This window comes from Enhydra lutris, unplaced genomic scaffold (assembly GCF_002288905.1).
Source record: "Enhydra lutris kenyoni isolate GAN:26980312 unplaced genomic scaffold, ASM228890v2 scaffoldscaffold19, whole genome shotgun sequence".
Classification (NCBI taxonomy): domain Eukaryota; kingdom Metazoa; phylum Chordata; class Mammalia; order Carnivora; family Mustelidae; genus Enhydra; species Enhydra lutris.
Window position 1 is genome coordinate 27,793,896 of NW_019154103.1, and position 15,870 is coordinate 27,809,765.

The window sequence follows — 15,870 nt, forward strand, 5'->3', positions numbered from 1 at the left end:
GAGGACAGCTAATTCTAAGGTATTACCACAAAATAAATGTTAATATATATAAACCATGACTTAATAATCTTCTAAATGTAGATATTATAAGATCTAATATTCACCATGAATTATGAGCAAAAAAGTCCCCAAAACAAAGAAATAAAACTCTGAAGAAAGTAATCATATTTTTTCCCAAATATTTAAAATCAGACACTTACCTAAACTTATTTAACCCAAAACAAGGAAAGATGTCCAAATTTTGAAATCCAAGTATCTAAGTGCATCCATTTGAGTTTATTTTATTATGCCTAAGTGATAAAAGGATATTACAAAATCAAATTTTGTAAATTGAATATATGTTTGAGGTATTTTGATTGGGATGTCAATTTTGAATCACTTTGAATGCATATCTTTATTCAAATAGAGCTCATGCCGTGCTCGCTTCGGCAGCACATATATCAAATAGAGCTCATGCCTGAAAATATAAATGTAAACATATATGCAAATGAATATGGAATGATATGGAATGATAAAGACGTTGAGCTTATTTTAGTCTTGCTATAAACAATGGCCACTACAAATCTGCACACTAGAAAAGTATATTAGATAGTTAATGGATAGTATGATCAGCCATATTTGTATAGGAACTATTAATAGTTAACAATACATTTAGAGTACTCATTTTTAACGGTTATGTTCAAAATCTAAAATTACTGTGGCCCACACTGTATATTACTATAATCTCTCATCCACTCTGCCTGCTTATCTCCTTCTGATATACATAGCATAATTCAATTCATCATGAAATACTTTTGAATTTTCCTTGCGATGGGCATTATCAGTAGAACATAGTGCTATCCTTTCTTGTTGCAGAAGTGTACTCATTCAGTGTTGAAGGAATCAAACCTTCTTTTCAATTCGCATGAATGTTTCCTGTCTCTAAATTGCACTTTTCTCCTTTTAATTTTGGTAACATTTTAAATTGCTTTTTGTTTTTCTCACATAAATGAGATGACAATGGCATTTGAAGGGAAGTGAAAAACTACAGAAACGATTACCATTGATTATCTTCCTCTTTGCTTCCTTACACACTTTGACTGTGTGCCTGGATGAACTGAACAGTTTGTTAGCACATGCTGGGCAATTACTGTGCTGCAAATTTGCAGCTACAGTGATCCTACAAAACACTGCTTTCTTGATCTTTCTGTCCTCAATTAGGAGATGACATGACTAACAAAAGGTATTCTTATTTTTAGTATAAAGAAGATTGAATTCTGTGCTTTCAATTTATGAAGAAGAAAGTAAAAATAAGGGTAAATATGTGAGTGAATTTAATTTAGGATGATTTGTAACATAGTATGCTACCACTTCTTTGTCACTTTAAGACTTCATGGATAGCAACGTTTTGGGGGGATTTTTGTTGTTGTTGTTGTTGTTGTTTTAATCTATTGGGAACTAGATAACCCATTTATCTTAAATGATAGGCTTATGCATTTTATTTTTTGAGAAAAAGCCAGTAGATTTAAAAAATTCAAATCAGCCCAAGTAATTCTGCTGGCAGACAATAGGATATAAGAGACAGTCCTCAATAATCACAGTTCTGATTCAGATGAAGTATTTTGAATATGAAGTGATAGTAGAAAATGGCATAGGTTTCAATAACTTTAAGAACTAATCTTCCATTGTCTGAGCAAACTCTTCAACTGGTAGTTATTGAATAAGCATGTTTACCTGTGATTTTACACAGGAAAAAGTATCATTTCATAGCAAACTGAGGATCCATGAATTATAAAAGGAATTATTAATGTTCAAATAGTACATCCTAGGAATAGATCAAACTGGAAGGTTATTTTCTGCATTTGCAATTGAATAAAGTATTTGATTTTATTACAAATAGCAAAAATTGAATCATTTTTAGGATAGTGTTAAAAAAAAGAAAGAAAGAAAAGCGTCACTCAAGAGCCTTAGTGTAATCTTAACGTATTCATATAAACATTCATAATAACTGAGCTGCTTTTCTGAAAGGAACATAAAAGTAGTCAAGCTCGGGGCACCTGGGTGGCTCAGAGGGTTAAAGCCTCTGCCTTCGGCTCAAGTCATGATCCCTCGAGCCCCGCATGGGGCTCTCTCCTTGGTGGGGAGCCTGCTTCCTCCTCTCTCTCTCTGCCTGCCTCTCTGCCTACTTGTGATCTCTCTCTGTCGAATAAATAAATAAAATCTTTAAAAAAAGAAAAAAAAGGTAGAGACTGTCAAATCAAAAATTAAAAAAAAAAAAGTAGTCAAGCTCTACTGTGAGTTGCCATCCAAATTTTCTATTTTCATGCCTATTTCTGACATGAACAGGCTGTCATAAATTGAAAACAATTATTATGAAATGAGCTTAGTAAGCAGCCTGATGATGGATCAGAACGTACTATCCAGGATTCTTAGCCTGGGACAAGTCTGATCTAGAGACAGCTAGGAAATCCCAGCTAGCAAAGAGGAACATCAACTGGCATTGATGCACATCCATGCAGAGAAAATTTATTTCAGGGAGGTTGATTGCATCAGACATGGGACTTCAGTCCTAGACTGGTTGGGGAATAAATTAGAAATGGTGCTTTAGGAGAATGCACTCTAATTTTGCATATTGTGAGAGTCAAAAGAGACATTAGTGAAAACCAGATTTCTAGATTCCATCAAGACCTACTCAATCAGTAGTTCCAGGAGGGGGAAACCCAACAAATCCCTATCATTTAACAAACAGCAGAGATGATTTTACAAAGTGGTTAATAAAAGAAATTATCCTTAAAAAACCTAAAAAAATAATTATTTATTCATTGATTCATTTAGCAAGTATTTCTTTAGAAATTGATATATGTTTTCTTTTTTTAAAAATCTAATTACTAAGAGAGAGCATGTGTGTGAGCAAGGGGAGGGGCAGAGGAAGAGGGAGAGAGAGTCTCAAGCGACTCCTCACCCAGCATAGAGCCCAACATGGGGCTCAATCTCAGACCCTGAGATCACGACCTGAGCCTAAAACAAGAGACAGTCGCTCAGCTGACTGAGCCATCCAGGCATCCCATAAATTAATATATATTTTTGAAGGAAGTTCTATGGTATACTTATGGTGATCTTTGTAAACAAACAACAACAACAAAAAACCCCTCATTTGTAGCAACTTGATTTTTTAAATTGATATTTCAGTTTATTGACTCATTATATGAAAAAACAGATTGAACATTTATTTTTTTTTTTAATTTTTTATTTCTTTTCAGCATAACAGTATTCATTGTTTTTGCACCACACCCAGTGCTCCATGCAATCCATGCCCTCCCTAATACCCACCACCTGGTTCCCCCAATCTCCCACCCCCCGCCCCTTCAAAACCCTCAGATTGTTTTTCAGAGTCCATAGTCTCTCATGGTTGAACATTTAAATTCAAGCTACAAATATTATCTCTAGTAAACTAGTATGATTAAATTATCGCTATTAAAAAGACTTTTATAATTTTGTAACTTACATGTTTAAATGTTATCAATATTTATAATTTTAATAATTTATGTTCTTTTAAGTTGTCTAAATAACCAAATGAACTCTCTCAAGCACTTAGGTAATTCCTAGAATCTAATGAATCAAGTTTAAATGTGGTGAACCATAATTGATTTTGTGAATTTAGAGTTCAAATTATCTTTTACTTACAACTTAAACTCAAGGACAAAAGCAATTACTCAATTATATATTTTAAAATGGAATCACAGTTTTCCATTATATTCCATTGTATTAATTATTAATTATATTAATTGTTATATTAAACAATTAAGTCTAAAAATAACATATAAAATGTACTGATAAACTTAAAATACAAATAAAAGTACCATGGTTTTATGCATTTTATTTACTTCATCTTTCTATTTAACTCTAAACCTTCCTTAGTCAGTAGCAAATAGTTACACAGTCACAAAATTTGATGATAACATTTCAAGAAAATTGGTATTACATTTTCCCCTGGCTGATTTGCTTATCAACCTGAGATCAGGACTGGAAAGCAGGAGTTTGGGTGGAGATTGTTTAAGGCTTTCCTACAGTCCTAAAATGGAGACTATTTAACAAAGGTGTTGATATCTTAGCCCACATCCATAAATTGAAGTTAACTATTACTTGATTCTTAGATCTTGTTCATGTTTGCAATTCTTTCCAACTTCTATCCCAATCCAATTGATTCAACACTTTATTGGATTTAATTAATCTATCTACTAACTGACTCATTTATTTCCCTATTCTCCTTGTTGGTAGGATGTGATTCAAAGCTATTTCAAAGATAATGAATTAGACATCTCATTGATACATAGTGGGACAGCTCTTGCTGCCCTTATATTTTCAGGATCTGTTCTTAGCTCTGGAGATAGAAGAACTAAAAAAGTTTAAAAAAATGCAAAATTGTTGCTGTTATGCATCTTATATTGTATTATGGGAGAAGCATAGTAAGTTACAACATGCATATCTTCACACACACCCAAATATATACACAAATTTAATAACTTTTCAATAATGATAAAAACTATGAAGAAAAGAATTGTACAGTAGAAGGATAAAAATGACAGACTGGTAGGTAGGGGAAAGAGGGATTTTAAATAAGAATAACAGAAAAGGTTATTCCAGTGATATACACTGGGATCTTAATGATATGAAGAGTGAGTTAGAGGAAGATAAGAAGGAAAGTGTTCTAGATAAATTACCAACACAAAGTAAAGTCTCAGACAAGGAGAAAGTAGGAGAGAAGAGCCATGAAAAAAATAAAGAAAGAAGAAAGAAGGGAAAGGGAAGAATAATAAAGAAAGAAGAAAGAAGGAAGGGAAAAAAGTAAGAAGGAAGGAAGGAAGAAGAGGGGAAGAAAAGAAGGAAGGGAGGGAGGGAAGGAGGAAGAAAAAGGAGGAAAAAAACTATAGCTACAGCTGCTGATCTTAGTTTAGAGGTGGGAGCTTGGGGTCATGGCAGGATAGGATCCCATTTATTACCATCAATGTACTAATGAATCTTAAATATATATGTCCCACTGTGCCCTCTACCAGATCCAGTTTAGGCAGTTTCTAGAGGTCCTTAGTCCTATCTGCTCTGTGGGCCTCAGCATCTTGCTCCAAGGAGAAACTAGATCCTCTCCTACTGGCTATCCCAACTTCCCAAGGCATGAAGATTTGATTTTATCATAGCCTTTTTAGACTTTTACATTCCAAGACACCATAGCTTGACCAAATCCAGGCAAGGCAATTTGATTGGTTGGCAGAATGAATCAGTAATGTAACCCGGAAATGTGACATGTTAAGTTCTCATTGGGTGACGCTGGGAGAATGAGAGATAATAGATGAGTTGGAATAGGCGAAGAACTCACCTTTCTTCCTCTAAGATTGGTAGTTTCATACAATCTACTCATGAGAGTTCCCACTTTAACTGGTAAATAACTGTGTTTTCTTTGGAAAGTCAGTCCAGCTCAGTTATGATTAACTTTAAATTTTCTTCTGACATGTCATTTATTCTTTTCACTCTTGTTACCTTGAAATTTCCCCCAAACCTTAAGATAGGCTTTCGGAGTTGGATCCCATACTTCTCTCAAGACACTAAGGGCCACATTGTTGACAGTTAAGTTGTATAGTATTAAACCCCAATATGTGATGGGAGTACAATTGCTAATTTTAAGCTCTGGTCAGTTGGGATGAACTAAAGGTGAGAGACAAGATACTGGAAAGCCAATACTGTGCAATATCTGTATCAGAACAATAGTAAATATATGGACTGTGTGGTTGGTAGGTAGTTGCTTTAATGATTTTTGTCCTAGTTTGGGCAGTTATACCAAATTCAGCTTTTTGCTGGAATTTCAGGAGTGCCGATGAATGAAAGGTAAACCAAGAATTATACAAATTTTAAACCTGCCTGGATCACTAAAGTCCTTAAACAGATTGAGGGGATCTAATGTTATATTGACTTGTAGAAGAGAGAACAATCTCTGTAGACAGATGATATCATCTAGAACATCCAGAATTTTCTAAACATAAGATTGGCAACTCAAAACTAAAGTAAGTAGCCAATTACATATTTTGTAATTCTTGCTTCTGCACCTGCATGGTATTCTCTCTACCAAAGCTAGAGTGATATTAATGAAATAAATGAATAAATCATGTCATGTCATACCTGTGTACAATGGTATCTCATCTGTTTTAAAATATTACCCAAAGTCTTTTCCATGGCCTAGAACTCCACTTATTTTCTTTCCTAAAAAATAAACAAACAAACAAACAAAACAACCACCAAAAATCTTTTCCTCTTACTCTGTTTTGACCTCTCTGGTCTTTTATTTCCCCTTCAAGTGTTTCAAGTACGTGCTCAAATTAGATGCCTTTGATATTATTCCACTCAATTTCTTCATCACTCCTTCAATTCTTTCTGGTCTCTGTTTGATGAAGACTTCTCGAGGTAGTTTTTGTTGTTGTTGTTGTTGTTTGTTATGTTGTGTTTTATTTTACCACCTATTCAAAATACCTCTCCTCCCCATCAATCTTTATTTCTTACTCTTAATTTTGAGTACATAAAGCTTAACTTTGCTTTACATAGTTTGTTACTGTGTCATATAATATATCAGTTTACTTGTTTATGCATTAATTTCTTATGTGTCTTCACTGAAGTATCTGTTTATATGGCAAGGGCTTATAACTTTTTACTGTTATATCCCTATAATAATAATGCTATTCAATTCATGGCACTAAATAATTTTTGAGAAATTAATGCATTTAAAAAAATCATTAAGGTTACATTAAGGTTTGTCATACAGTTACGCACCTAATATTCCTTATGCTGACCTTGACTGGTGACATGGCTGGTCCCACTGTTTCCCGTAAGTGCTTTTGATTAAAGAAGTTGGTAGGATCAGAGAGTCAGAAGGACACTGCATAGATGACTTGTAAAATACTTGGATTTATAAAATTTCTATTGTGCATCATAAGCAACACATATTTCTATGATTTGAAGAATTATTGTCATTCTAAAAAGTTAAAATGATATAGCAGTTATGGATGCATCCCTTTGGTACCTACCGCTAATTATTTTATTTGCTAGTGTTCTTTCCTACGCCCATCTAAACCCCTAAGATAAGTTTATTGAGAATAGCTAGCTCTTACTAACTTTAAATTTGTGAAGTCTAACACAATGTCTGGTACATATAATTGTTAAATAAGTATTTGATAAGTGAAAAACTAAGTCCCAAGTACAAACAATTAACCTTATATATTTTTGATGGATTCAAAATGTGATTTCCATGTATGTACCTTCCTTCAATGACTTCATTGCGTTAATGACAATCTTAAAAGCAAAAGACTAAGGTTAATAATTCTGTTTCTTGGTAAACTACACCACTGTGAATTTCTTTTTCTTCTTCAAACAAATGAAAAATCTTATTTTTAGCTTGAGAATGCTTTCATTGTTTTCTCTTTCTTATGAAATGTTATCTTTGGAATTCAAATTTTATTTAACAGAGGGCTCCCTCTGCTCTTTGTACAGCTGAGGCTGCATTAATTGGCTTTAGACCATCCCAAATAGTGTTGGTACATAAGCTCCTTCTGTTGGTGAAAGTAACTCGTAGCCAATATTCCTTGTGGGTTATTTTTTTTCCCCTATTGGTTTCTCAGGGTATGTTTAGCTTAAGAGTGCACAGAGCATTGTTTTTATACATTATCCTTTAATTGGAAGACAGCTTCTAAAAAATGCAGATGAACTATCTCATGCTCTGACTGGAGGATTAGTGCAGGAGCATTGATATTCCAACTGACTTGATGGCTATTCTTCAAATGAATACTACTGAGATAGATAGAGCCTTTCTGGCAAGCTCCATCTGAGGGGTCTCTTCAAAATAATCCTCTTCCCGATTAATTGGATTCGCCTCCTCCAGGGTCACTGTCAGACGATGCAATTGGCTTTCTTTTGGGTTCTGGTTTTATTACGCATGAGTCCAGCTCCAGACATTTTTCTTTTACTTTTAAACTTCTGACCTGTAGTGGTTGAGACTGTTTACTTTCTCAATTGTAGAATAAGCTATCTCTTTGGAACCCATGCCTCAGAAATGCAAAGACCAGGTTCTGACTTCTGCATAGCCTCTCCAAATAGCTTCTAATTCCATCACTCACTCATTTTCTTGTAGAGGGGATGGTGGAGGTGCCTTTCAAATGCTCAAATTAAGTTATTGTGTCACTTTATAAAGGAAGCATAGAAAAAGGGGGAGAAAATACATTTTCTATACATTCCAGGAAACTCGTAAAAGCTACGTACAGATTTATGTTCTTATGCTGAGGTTAAAAGCATAATTCAGGTGCATAGTTCAGGTGTTTTGAAGTTTAAAGGCTCTTAAGAAAGAAGAGAATTCAAATGTTTGTAAGGTAGAAAATAAGTCTAAGTAAACCAATATTGGTTAAACCAAAATATTGTCCATTGTAATATAACTGGGGATAACTAACAGGAGTAGGGAGTTTTTTTTACCTGAATGCCTAATCTCTAGGTAACAATTTTTTCTTTTTTTGTGGTTAGTTCATATTTTATTCACTTATTTTTATTTTACATCTTTCATCATGATAACTGTACTCTTTAATCCCCATTGTATATTTAACCCACCCCAGTCTGCATCCCTTCTGGTAACCATCAGTTTATTCTCCAAAGTTGAGTATGTTTCTCAGTTTCTCTCTCTCTTTCTCTTTTTTCTTTTCTACTTATTTTGCTTAACATTATACTCTCTAGCTCCTTCCATGTTGTTGTAAATGGCAGGATTTCATTCTTTTTATGGCTTAATAATATTCCATTGTATACATTTACACACAGGACATCTTCTTTATCCATTTTTCAATCAGTGGACAGTTGGGCTACTTCTGTATCTTGGCTATTATAAATAATTCTGCTATAAACATAGGGGGTGCACCTATCCATTTGAATTAGTGTTTTTGTATTCTTTGGGTAAATATACAGTAGTGCAATTGCTGGATCATAAGATAGTTTTATTTTGAGCTATTTGAGGATGCTCCATACTATTTTCCACAGTGGCTCTATCAGTTTGCATTCCCACCAACAGTGCAAGAGGGTTTCTTCTTCTCCACATCCTCACCAAGACCTCTTGTTTCCCATGTTGTCAGTTTTAGCCATTCTGAAAGGTGTGAGGTAATATCTAATTGTAGTTTTGATTTGCATTTCCCTGATGAAGAGTGATATTGAGCATCTTTTCATTTGTCTGTTGGACATCTGTATGTCTTCTTTAGAGAAATGTCTGATCATATCTTCTGCCCATTAAAAAAAAAATTGTTTTTTAAGATTTTATTTACTTATTTGAGACAGAACACAAATGGGGGCAGGGAGAGGGTCAGACTCCCTCCTGAGTAGGGAGCCCCATGTGAAACTCCATTCCAGGACCCTGAGATCATGACCTGAGCTAAAGACAGATGCTTAACCACTGAGCCACCCAAGCACCCAACTTCTACCCATTTTAAAATTGGGTTAATTGGTCTTTGGTTGTTGAGTTTTATATGTTCTTTAAAGTATTTATATGAATATTTCTATATGCTTTCACTTCTCTTGGGTAAATAGAACAGGAGTGAATGGATCTCATGGTAGGTGTACAAATTCTCTCTCTCTCTCTCTCTCTCTTTTTTTTTTTTTAAGAAACTGACATTTTTCCAAGGTGGCCTATCACTGTGCATTCCTCTCAGAAATGTTAAAGGCACTTTTCACATCTTTTCCAACACTTGACATGGTTTAAATTTATCCATTCTAATAGATGTACAGTATTATCTCATTGTCATCTTAATTTGTATTTCCCAAATGACTGAGGATGTGTAGCATCTTTTCATGTGTTCTTTTTCTATCTATACATATTATTTCATAAAATATCAAAATATTTTGCCAATTTTAATTGTTGTTTTGTTGTTGTTGTTTTCTAAAGTTCTGAGTAAACTAGAGAATTTGGGGATGTACACAGTTTCCAAATACTTTCTTCCAGTTTCTATTTTGTCTTTCCTCTCCCTGTGTTTTTTTGGACAACATAAATTTTAATTTCGATGAAGACCAATTTGTCAACTTCTTTTTTTATGGATTGTACTTTTGGTGCTGTATTTAAGAAATTGATGCTTATTAATAGATTTCAAAGGTCTTCTCTTTTCCTCTAGAAGTTTTACAGTTTATATTTTACTTTTAGAATTACAAAAGATTTTGAATTTATTTTTGTATATGATATGAAGTATAAGTCAAAGACTTGTTTGTATATGAATACTCAATGTTCCCAAACCCCTTATGCAACAAAACAATCCTTTCTCTAACGATTCATCTGACAAAATTTACACACGTGCCTATATATACAACACACACATACATTTTGTATTATAAGCAAAACATATACATATAAAAATATATTGATAAATCATACATATAAATTGTTTATTATATATAAAGTTTCCTTTATCGTTACATATAGTTTTATTAAAGAATCAGTAAACTTAGCATGTTCACTCAATCAGAGCTCTGCTCCATTATATGGAAAGTGAAACAGAAAATATTTGTGTGCGTATATGCTATATTCATTGAGCACTACTATGAGCGAAAGAATATTTTTTAAAAATTATGTGGAATTGGGGCGCCTGGGTGGCTCAGTGGGTTGAGGCCTCTGCCTTCAGCTCCGGTCATGATCCCAGGGTCCTGGGATCGAGCCCCGCATCGGGCTCTCTGCGCAGCGGGGAGCCTGCTTCCCCTTCTCTCTCTCTCTGCCTGCCTCTCTGCCTACTTGTGATCTCTGTCTGTCAAATAAATAAATAAAATCTTTAAAAAAAAATTATGTGGAATAGACATAATGTGTTTTAAAGAAAATGTGTTTTAAACATTTAAAACACATAATGTGTTTTAAAGATGTTTTAAAGAAAAATACTTGCTAATCAGAGATTACAAAGGTCTTTAAAGTCATAGATCTTTTAAGTTGTGGGGGTAGAAAGCAAACCCAGATGCCGGAGACTCTTTCCAATACAGCCCATCATGAGGGATTAAATCATTACATCAGTAAACTGACAACCACAGGTGCGCAGTAAACTGAGCACTTAGGTGGCTCAGTCGGTTAAGCTCCTGCCTTCTACTCAGGTCATGATCTCAGGGAGATCATGAGCATGAGATCAAGCCCTGTGTAGGGAATCCTGCTTATCAGGGGGCCTGCTTCTTCCTCTCCCTCTGCCTGCCACTCCCCCTGCTTATACTCTCTCTTTCTGTCTATGTCAAATATATTAAATTAAATTAAGTTAAATTAAATTAAGTTAATTGAAAACCACAATATAACTGTACTTTGGCCCATAGCTGTTCTAAGATGGCCAAGATGAACCAATATTTTGTATTTTATTACTTTCATTCTTCAAAATATAATCACTTGTTTAAGCTCTAGCTACATAAGGAAAGTGAAGCAGAGAGAGGAAATATATTGTGAATTTTGATCAGAAAGTCTGCAAGTCTAAATTACAAAAAGCCAGGGGCATTTGGGTGGCTCAGTCAGTTAAGCATCTGATTCTTACTTTCAGCTCAAGTCATGATCTCAGGGTCCTGGGACTGAGCCCTCTGTCAGGACCCACGCTCAGCAAGGAGTCCCCTGGAGGATTCTCTTTTGCCCCCTCCCTCTGCCTCTTCCCCCTCTCACATTCTCTCTCTTTAAGTAAATAAATATTTAAAATTTTTTAAAATTAAAACATAAAAATAAATAAATTATACACACACACACACACACACACACACACACAAAATAAACAAAATCCACTTCCTCCTCACTACAGAATTTTCTCTTAATGTAGATTATAAAGTCATCCTTCTTAAATTTTAGGTACATAAAGCCTAACATAGTGGAACTAGTTAAGTGAACCTAACTGAATTCTATATGAGTTTGATTTTCCCCACAACATGAATGCCTTCTTGAGTGATCCCATAGAAGCAACATAACTGACCTTATGTGTCCTGGAGAGGGCAGCCATTCATTGATCAATGGCAGTGGTTTTGGCGTTACAGTCTAAGTCAGCACTTTTCCTCATTTCCAAAGCAGAGGTCATCTGGCAAAGTTCAGAGTCAAGAGGGGTGATTGTCTCTGGGAAGCATATCTGCTCTAGGCACTTCATTAAAATCCCAGGTCATCCCTTCATGAAGGGTATGTGTCACACAAAAAGTTTTAATGGTCAAAGAAAATATCTCTCAGTATGTGTCACTCAAGTTTTTTAACACAGAGAGAGATTCTTACAAGGACATTGTAGTAATAATTTCAATAAACCCTATGAAGATTCACTTTCAAAATCTTGAGTTAAAGACTATATTCTAAAACACCTGACCAACAAAACCTAAACTGCTCACTAATCTGTCTTATAATTATGGTAATGTGACTCCAGTCACATAGACATGCATTTGATCTAATTTTTCTATAAAACATTTAAGAAAATTATATTCAATTACATGGTTTATTTATTTATTTATTTATACAATTCAAAGCTAGTTTTTATTTTTTTTTATTGTGTTATGTTAGTCACCATACAGTACATCATTAGTTTTTGATATAGTGTTCCATGATTCATTGTTTGTATATAACACCCAGTGTTCCATGCAATCCATGCCCTCCTTAATATCCATCACCAGGCTCACCCATCCTCCCATACCCCTCCATTCTAAAACTCTCCATTTGTTTCCCAGAGTCCACAGACTCTCATGGTTTGTCTTCCACTCTGATTTCTCTCCTTCATTTTTCCCTTCTCTTAATGACCTCCATGCTATTCCTTATGTTCCATAAATAAGGGAAACCATATGATAATTCACTTTCTCTGTTTGACTTATTTCACTAGCATAATCTCCTCCAGTCCCATCCAAGTTGATGTAAAAATTGGGTTGCCCTTCAACAGACGAATGGATAAAGATATGGTCCATATACACAATGGAATATTACTCAGCCATCAGAACAGATGAATACCCAACTTTTGCATCAATTCCATGGTTTTAAACCTTCTGTAATTTTTACTCATCCTTTTTTTGTGTGTTCATTTCAATACTACAGGCCAGAAATAGTATTAAATAAGGAAATTCATTTATAAGCAATTGCATACTCTCTGTGAGCTTTAGTTTCTTCACCTGAACTTTGAGAAAATAAAGTATGACCTCAAATGGACGTTGTAAATATTCTACAATGGTGTAGTGAGGAAGTTAATAGATACTCTTCTCAGTAAAACAACTGATTAAACAGTACAAACTATTTTTTAAAAAATGTGAGATCTCTGGAAATTTTCCTAAGGACATATATCAAATGTAAATTTATTTAGGAAAGTTTTCTAAAATTCATTAAGAATGGCAAGGGAATGTAGCATTTGAGCCATGAATTTCTCCCACATCACCCTCTCCCCAACTACATGACTGAAGTTCTGTTGTGGATGTAGACTCTGGACATGTATGACCAACAAGACAGAAATTCTCTGTTTTGCCAGCTCCTAGGCTAGGGCTATGGTGATACCCCAGGAGGGGGTAGTGCACCAGAGTCTTTTGTCCTCCCCAGGCCTATATTTAGAAGTGCTATCATCGACAGGCACAACTGAGAAGACTGGGGCTCCCTTTCCCCACCCAACTCCAAATCCTAGGATAAGGGCTCCAAGAATACAGCCCAAAACAGCTTGCTATTAGAGTAGAGGATCCACACCCAAAGGAACAATCCAAGAAGACTAGAGGCTATCACTGTGTTGTTCCTCTATTACCTCAATGCCCATTCTTAGAGCATTGGTGTCACTCAAGGAAATGTGGGTCACTGCCCTCCCCTGCTAACAGCTTCAACAGAGTGGGGTAGAGGTTCTGCCCTGGGGGAGAAGAAGGCCGTTACAGATGGGAAGATCTACAGTTCTGTCTTAAAAATTTGATTATATAATCACTTCACTGCTTAAGCCAGTACATGTTACATGTAAGTGGATGCATCCTAACTGGTGTATGCTTGTTGGTAATTTATACATGGTTACCCATGTCTGTTTTTATCTTCTCCTTTAATAATTAGCTATTTGGAAGATTGTTATGCAATTTAAAATAGATTGGAAGTCAGTGTTTGACATGAATGCCGAGTTGAATCTTCTGAATGCCACAGTACCCCTGTTAGGTAACAGCAATCTCATTCTCCTCAGGAAAACAAAGGTTAATAACACTTGTAAGCATAGTAACTCCTTTATTTGCCTCTTGATCTAGTGATATGAGAAGCACAAAATGACTGAATGATGGCTTTAAGTTCAAGTTTAGTGGAACCCCTACAGTGTCTTCTGATAGAAGCATTTTCCCTATTTGGGAATTATGAATTCCAGTTCATCAGAGCCAAAAGTTGTGGGGAAGGAAAGCTCATGTTTCTCAGGGCAATCACAGGAAGAGACAATGAACAGGGACTGTTCTTCTGCCCCTTGAAGACACAGCATTATACCGATCAGGGACTTTTAATGAAAGAAAATGCCACATCTGGAAGGTCAGCACTCTAATTCTACAGGGCATCCAGTGGAATCGCCCATTGGGTCATCCTCTCACAGAACAAGCTCTTGTACATTCTAGCTCCTACCACCCACAAAGGAGCACATGGCAAGCAGGTAGGCCTGCTTGAGGTTTGGAGACGTTGCCCACTAAAGAAGGAAATATTACTTTAACATATTCATTACGTGATTTGGAAGGCTGTCAGACCTGAATGACACCCAGATCAAAACATAGCATTAAAATAGCAAAACCTCGGGACGCCTGGGTGGCTCAGTTGGTTAAGCAGCTGCCTTCGGCTCAGGTCATGATCCCAGCGTCCTGGGATCGAGTCCCGCATCGGGCTCCTTGCTCAGCAGGGAGCCTGCTTCTCCCTCTGCCTCTGCCTGCCATTCTGTCTGCCTGTGCTCGCTCTCTCTCCCTCTCTCTCTCTGACAAATTAAAAAAAAAAAATCTTAAAAAAAAAATAGCAAAACCTCTGATATAAGTAGCATGCAACATAGGCCATTTAACCAAAAGAAGTATGGCTTTAAAGAACTCAGTGGTAGAAAAGATGCTATGAGGAGTTTCTGCTTAGTTCTTGATAATAATAACATATGCCTTGTCTCTAATGGTTAAGTATAGTCAACAGGTCTCAGCTGTTCAGGACACTGTCTTTACCACTAACAGTATCAAGTGAACTTCCACAGCAGGTTTCCATGAAATCAGCTCTGGCCTATAGAGGATGTAACTACTGAACTTCTCAGTGATATTGGTGCCCCTTCACTAGTGCATTTTTTGTTGTTTTCATAAAAGGATGGTCCTCTGGACCCTCTTCAAAAACACAGCTGGGTTTTCTAGTCTTAGGTAATAAATCTGTTTTAGTATACTTATATCGCTGAATATATTGCTCAATATTTTGTCAAGGCCATGACAGGATCTCCATTTTATTAACTGTAGGCCATCATTGTACCTAGATATTCCTACCAAGATGTTAAATACTGACACTTAACTTTTGCTCATCCAGGTTTTTTGTCACATTCTTGATGTCCACAACAGTCAAAGTCATTTCCCAGTCAGGTTACCCTAGTACTTTCCAGTACACAGCCAAGTTATTTCAATTCCTTTCATGATTTGTCTCTTAACTCCTGGATCATAAACAATACTTCTCCAGTTATCCCATGTTGAAATTTGACCCTAGTTATCTAGAAGCAGTAAAGGGCAGTTATTTCAGACCTTGAATAAATCAAGTATTAATCTTACAAAAAATCAAGTAAACTCTTCACATGGTCATAGTCATGGTCAGGCCACTTAATCACTTTGTTAAGCTCAGAAGTTCCAAGAAATCTGGGGGTTCAGTTCTCAACTATGTCAATGCAGAGATCCTTATCCCAGATCTCAGGCTTCTACTCCAACCAT